This window comes from Eurytemora carolleeae, unplaced genomic scaffold (assembly GCF_000591075.1).
Source record: "Eurytemora carolleeae unplaced genomic scaffold, Eaff_2.0 scaffold649, whole genome shotgun sequence".
NCBI classification, from domain to species: Eukaryota; Metazoa; Arthropoda; class Copepoda; order Calanoida; family Temoridae; genus Eurytemora; species Eurytemora carolleeae.
In genome coordinates this window covers 112,756-119,911 of record NW_019396584.1, presented here as the reverse complement: position 1 = coordinate 119,911, position 7,156 = coordinate 112,756, and the positions used below count along the sequence as shown (strand labels likewise).

Sequence of the window (7,156 nt, the reverse complement as noted above, 5' to 3'; positions counted from 1 at the left end):
CAATCATTCTGCTTTTGATTGAATCAATATTTTAGCAAATTCGATCAGAGTTTTCTATATATGTTAAACTGACTTTCGACATTTCTTGTTCGAATTTAAATAGATTATCAAGTACAATAGGTGAGAAATGAACCAATTATTCACGATGTCAGAAGTGTCATTTGTCAAATATAACGAGGAAAACAAAATATTTTGACATTTGTTACTCCTTTTCTAAATTATTTCTGTAAATTTAACTTCAAAATTCAACTTTTATTTTTGAGCCGTTATTAGGGCAGAAAGTTGGTCCAGTAATTCTGTAAATTCAAAATATCGTTGACTCCTTGTGAATCCTTCCTTGATTTACTGCCAAAAATGGCCATAGCAAAAAGAAATTACCAACCAAAGGACACGATATATTAATTTTTGAAACTGAAGGTCTAAGCCTACAGCAAATATTATTATATCTGGTCGACATGATTCTATTCGTGTATTCGTATGGTTAATCCGTACTGAAAAAACTGATTCAATTTCATGTATTTAGGGTTCAATTAACCCCCATCCTCACGCTGGGCAGTTTAAAGTTGCATCCGCGTGTATCTTGGGTGTCGCAATAAAATTATACCGCACAAATTCTAAATACACGAGGAGGACATTTTAAATCAATTTGTTGGATTGAAACTTTTAAATTCTAAAGTTTGATTGTTAATCTCCTGCTTGTTAATCTTCCCTAGAGAAGATTATAAGTTAAACGCATTCCGTACTCATATACTTGTAAGTTGCCAACTATGGTAAGATGATCTAGAACATCTAGAAATAAATGCATGTTTATTGCGTAGAGTTTGAGATGACCCCCCTTTCCTCTCATAAGCCCCCCCCCCCAGGTATCGGATATGAATACCAATTTTAGAATAAACATGCAAATAGTCAAACATAAAGTTATGTAAACAAACAAATATAAAAATAAGATTTTGGACCTTAAAGCTTGAAACAGCAGAAGTAAAATAATGAATCCTTTGTAATCCTAGGAATCAGAGCAGTGCCATTATACATATATAACCAAGTTTACCCCATCTCAGGTATATATATACAAATAGATAGATAGACAGATAGATACATAGATAGACAGATAGATAGATAGATAGATAGATAGATAGATAGATAGACAGATAGAGAGATAGAGAGATAGATAGATAAAATAGATAGATAGATAGATAGATATAAAGATAAATGGATAGATAAATAGATATATATATATGGAAAACTATGAGTTTCATCTACTGTATATGGTAAAGACAATGATGAAAGGACGTAAACTATGTAGTTTTGTAGATTATTCAGTTGACATTTGAAACAGCAAATTCAAACATCTAAGATTTATCATATATATATGTATTCTAAAAGGCAGATGAACATATGAACAGTTAGACAGCTGAATATTTATATAGTTAGATTGTTAAATAGTTTAATATAGTCAGTAAAACAGCCCTTTACTAGCTAGACAACTAGACAACTTGATAGTTTGATAGTTAGATAGTTAGATAGTTAGATAACTAGATACCTAGATAGTTATATAGTTAGATAGATAGATAGTTTAATAAATAGTTATATAGATATTTCGATAGTTAGATATTACTTAGTTAGATAGTTAGATAGTTACATAGTTAGATAGTTAGATAATTAGATAGTTAGATAGTTAAATAGTTAGACACTTAGATAGATAGCTACATAGATACATAGTATTAGGCATCTTGATAGTTTGATGATTAGATAGTTAAACAGCTTGATAGTTAGATTGTTAGATAGTTAGTAAGTTTCATAGTTAGATAATTAGATAGTTAAACAGTTGAAAAGTAAGATGATTAGACACCAAACAATGAGACAGATAATAACTCTGACAATGCGACAGTTAGACAGTTAGAAGACAGTTATACAATTCAATACCTTTAGTTTTAATTGATACAAATACAGTCTCACACTCAACAACTTATATAAAACAGTTTGGCTTGATTTCAGGATTTGGTCGAGGGGGGGAAGAGATCTTTATATTTTGAGCAAAATGTTTTATTTACAACTGCGTTTCCGAATTGTATAAATAAAATTCCAAATTTGATATAATTAAACTAAATTTATGCAAAATGGATTCGAATAGATTTATCAACTGAGAGCTTCTCATAAAACCATTAACCTCACGCTGCAATAAAACCTAACACTGTTGGGACAATGTTCATCTCTCTGCAATACGATAATTATAAACATTTTCTTTGATTGAAAAAACTGTGACCAAAGCATAAAAATTTATCTGTGAGGAGGAAAATGTAAACTGAAGGCCCTGTGTGCGGGCAGTCACACCACACTATCTCTTTAGAGTAAAGCACTGTGGCCTAAATTTTGAATATATTAAAGTGTAAACCTAAAAAAGGGAACAAATTGAACAAAATAATATTTTAATGTTTGAACAGAACGTGACTGAGTCTTCAAATGCAAATGAATTATTCATCTTAATGTTTTGTCAATTTTGAATTTAATATTTGTAGGAAGAAGTTTGTGAAGAAAACTTTGAGAAGCAATGCCAAATAACCTTTAAACAACAGGTATATTTCATTCCATCATAAACTCATGTTTTCTTCATACGACTTTGTGACCTCGTATCTCCTCTAGTTTTAATGTATGAGAATAGTAAAACCATTGTTTGTTCTTCTTAGAAGATCAAAAATTATGATCGAAAACATAAAAGAGTTTAATCTTATTTAAAATTTATTATTGCTAGACTTGAAGCATTTCCAGATAAATTGAACATTTTATGCAATTATAAATTAAATTCAGTTCGAGACAAGGAAATGTTGCATTTATCTTAAAGTGCAAATCTTTTGCGTTAACTGATATAAAGCAGTTTTATTAAAATAAAATTTCGGAAAAATAAAAATAAAACTTAAAAGTGGTACAAAAAGTGATTTCAAGTGCAACCCTCCATTTAGATAAGTTGAATGTCAGATTTACTATGGTACCCTTTAATAATGATGATGTAATAATTGCTGTCCCTCCCCCCCTTTAGGAATTGATTCCGGATTACGCCGGCAGTGCCTATCAATATTCATAAAACTTGAAGGAATTGAGTCTTTGTCACAAACTCAAATTTTCTAATACCTTTATCTTTTCAACCTAAGGATGTATAAACCTTTACTGTTTCAAACATAGATTATTTGATCTAGGAGATTTTATAGTTTGAAATATCTAAGGTGTACGACATAGGGTTGTAGAGATATAATGGTTTGAAAATCAGAGTTTGTGGCAAAGACTCAATTGCTTTGTAGAAAATCAATTAAATTTTGTTTCAGGCGATTAATGAAACTGTACAGAAGTGCTACAAACCAATAGGTATTAACTGCATGCGCAATGCACATATATATTATATATAGCCGTCACCAACTGGGGATTACTCGACCATAACAGTTGAGTTTTTGTCACAAACTCGGATTTTCTAAACCCTTCATCTTTGCAACCTTATGACGTAGACCATTGATATTTCAAACAATGAATTCTGTTAGATCAAATTTATTCTAAGTTTGAAATCACATATTTGAAAGAAATACCGGATTAAAAATTGAGCTTGTGGCAATCACTTAATTCCTTTGTACAGTGTTGAGCCACTCAAGTTGAACTTGTATACTGGTCACGTGATACAGGCGAAGACACGTTGCCACTATACTGTACTGCTATTGGTAGGAGTTCTGGTCACGTGATACGGAAGTATAAAGAATATTGTCAAGTATATCAATTAAAAATAAAAAAGTATGAAATCTTTCTTATAATAGGAGCAAACCTAGGTTTCTCAGGCTCCTCTGGGATATCGTCGTTTTCAGATTGGTTTCGTATTTGCTGAATTTGATCTGTTTAAACCTACGATTTTTATACAAAGTTTTATATACATAAATTTTCGTATATATTTGACACAGTTTTATATCAACTCGACTTAGGGGTCTCGATCAACTCCTAAAATGCTCAGGTTTCAGCCTTTACCCCCTTTCATTTTTCCTTTACAGTCCCTTTAAACTGATAAATTTATTTTTAAATGGCTGCTATATAAACTGAATCTTTTTGGAAATGCATAGTACAATATGCTGCATTGAAACTCTTACGAACTCCTTTGTATGCCAAAACTCCTACTTGGTGTGAAGAGTGCAAAAGTGTTCTTCAACAATTTTGCATCATTTGTCTGCAATTTTACCCCACAATTTATTTGCACTGATTGCAATCAAGTGTGCTCGGCTTTGATTTATACTTTCAAAAATGTTAAGTGTCAAGACATTTTGATTTGTTTTATGAAAAAAGTGTAATTTTGTTTTGACACGTTGATGATTATTGGTTGTAATATCTGAATGGTTTGTTTGGAATTAAACTGATTTTTTACGATCCGAGTCGAATGTTGCAATTTTCTGAATTTTTATGGACGCTACGTTCTTCGGTATAAGTCGTTTTTAACAATTTTCTCCTTATAGACGCAACAGATAGAAGTAAGATTAGTAGGGATCACCATTCAATATTTTTCGACGTAAGCCTATATACCCCCTTTCATTTTTCGCGAACACTCCAATTAAGTATTTTTGTTGTTGTTAAAAACTGATTATTTTCATTTATGGTTTTTGGTGATTTGAGCATTTCTTGCTTCAGAAATAATGGAGGATTTGTGAGAATAAAACACGTTATCTTCCATAATATTAATCAGATGAAGATTTCAAGGATGTGAATCGTGGATGGCTATCTAATAAGGAGGAACACTTGAAATGATGTGTGCAGTGCCTTTAATTACATTATTTTGTTTAGTTAAGGTGTGTAACGGTGATGGTGAGGAGATATGTCAGACTGTTTACGAATCCTCATGCAGTACAAAGGTAAACAAACAAATACAAGGTTGGAAAACAAACAAAACAAACCGGAAGTGAAATATTGTTTGAACCCGTGCATCATGTAGGACACAGATAGATCCTGACATTCTGTTATAATTGCTGTCAAATATCAAATTGTAATTTAGTCATTTTTTCGTTAATTTGATTTTACAAAGAGAATATTAGGAGTTTCCTATAATGTTGCACAATTAATGTTCAACTAATCTTTGCATGAAAAGTCATCTAAAATTACGTTTATAGTCCCGTCAAACCGAATAAAGCTTCCAATCATATTCTAAGACAGTATTAAATTAAAAGTTTCACAATGAACTGTTTTCTGACAAATTTTCCCAACAAAGTTCGAAAAAGAAAACATAATCAAGGTTTCCTAGCCCAAACAATCTCTTTATCAAAGAGCTTTTACCGTCTTTGTATTTTATCTTTTTGGTTTGAATAATCAACTCTGTATGGTTTCTCAGAGGTTTCTCTTCAATCCTAACTAAGAATATAAACAACAAGAACAAACAGAAACTTGAACAGAATCTTAAACAGGAACTTCAACAGGAACTTAATCAGAAATTCAAACAGGAACTTAAATTAGAAATTCAAATATGAACTTAAACAGGAACTCAAACAGGAACTTAAACAGGAACATAAACAGGAACTTAAACAGGAACTTAAACAGAACTTAAACAGGAACTTAAAAAGGAACTTAAACAGGAACTTAAACAGGAACTTACACAAGAACTTAATTAGGGACATAAGGGACTGTAATCGTAATTTGAAGTGACTGTCCATCGATAAAGTGGCATGTTGACTGTCGATGACTATGGCTCATTAAAAATGTTTCCAAGTTGTTCTGTTGATGATGATTTATGGATTATTGAATTATCTTGTTCAGTATATAGAGAAGCAGCCTGGTAAGTTTGTAGGCGATACAAACTGCGAGAAGCTTCCTGTTCAAGTTTGTGGAGCTGGATGTACTTTCCAGGAGGGACCTCAGGAGTGCCATGATAAGGTTATATTCTAGATCCTATAAGTTCCTAAATCACGGTGGACTAGGGTCAATTTGAATTTGAACCGGACCGACCCCTTGTACTAGCCATAATGACGCGCGGCAAGGACTGACCCGCCTCTATCCTATGCCGGCTAGTTTTCAATTTTGATGGCGCGGCCAGACTTTTAACAGTCTGGCCGCCTTATCATAGACCTATTAGACCTACCCCACTAGTTTAGTTTAATATGAAATATCTCATTGTCCTGTGCTCATAAACTTTATAATCATATATTCTCAGCAATAATATAAAACGAACCCAAATTATAAATCTTTGGTTGGGGATTGTCACCTTTAGAAAACTCGACGTTTGTTAATTTCTTTAACGATGAAACGATTGCTCTTAAAACTCTTTTGTTTTTAATAGTATGGTCGTAAATGCTTCCTAAGCTACCTTTTTGGTTTTTTAGGTTCTGTAATTAATGTCGCTAACTTTCAATATTCTTAAAGGGACTGTCAGCACGTAATTTAAAGTAACGCTCCATACAAAGATGGCAGTGTCCGATTCAGAAAGGTATCCATCAAAGCTTTGTCTGGTCAAGGATGATATCATTGTTTATGATTTTGAAAACTATTAATATTTAATCGTGGTTTCTCTACAAAAGTGACCTGCGCATTTCAACTTTAGGAAAACATTAAGGAATTGATATGTCAGATGTAAACGCTTTTAAACCTAGAAAAATGAAAATATCTTCCACATAATTGATCATGTAAAGGTTTCAAGGGTACCGTTGTAAATCGTGCATTGCCATTTTTACATGGAGGGTTTCTCGAAATTACACTTACTTCTTTTACTTGAATAATTTGTCCTCCTTGTTTAGGTTCTTGTGTCTCTCCTTGATGTCCCTGAAGAAGTGTGTGATTTAAACCCACAAAAAACTTGCCGGTAATGTGTATTGTTCAAATTTATACTGGGCAGTGCGCCACGCGCCCGTCTCTGATCTTACTTCAATTTTGGATTTTTTTTCGATTATTTTGGTGAAATTGAAGAATCTGATTTTTTCTGATGCAAATTTTTTTTCTTTCTGATCTATCCCTAAACCTCTCCTGGGATTATGTTACAATTTAGGCCCGATCGGTTCAGCCGTTTTGACTTTATAGAATACAAAAAGAACACCTGAGATTAAATAGATATTTTTCAAAATTATATCTGCTCAGTGTTCAGTGTTAAGTATCATAATTCATAATTGCATTTAATTAACGAAAGCTTAAACCATTGACGAAACGTTGAAGAGGG

The 7,156-nt window shown here is 32.3% G+C and overlaps 1 long non-coding RNA gene across 1 annotated transcript in view; it reads left to right on the top strand.

The window, feature by feature from the left end:
- Window positions 1–996: 996 nt before the first annotated feature.
- Window positions 997–7,156, top strand: part of LOC111705917 (uncharacterized) — an 8,198-nt gene continuing 2,038 nt past the window's right edge. The window contains exons 1-6 of the long non-coding RNA XR_002766102.1: window positions 997–1,058; window positions 2,517–2,573; window positions 3,318–3,357; window positions 4,804–4,871; window positions 5,767–5,883; window positions 6,741–6,805. This is a non-coding gene — a long non-coding RNA (uncharacterized LOC111705917). The remainder of the gene's footprint in view (window positions 1,059–2,516; window positions 2,574–3,317; window positions 3,358–4,803; window positions 4,872–5,766; window positions 5,884–6,740; window positions 6,806–7,156) is intronic.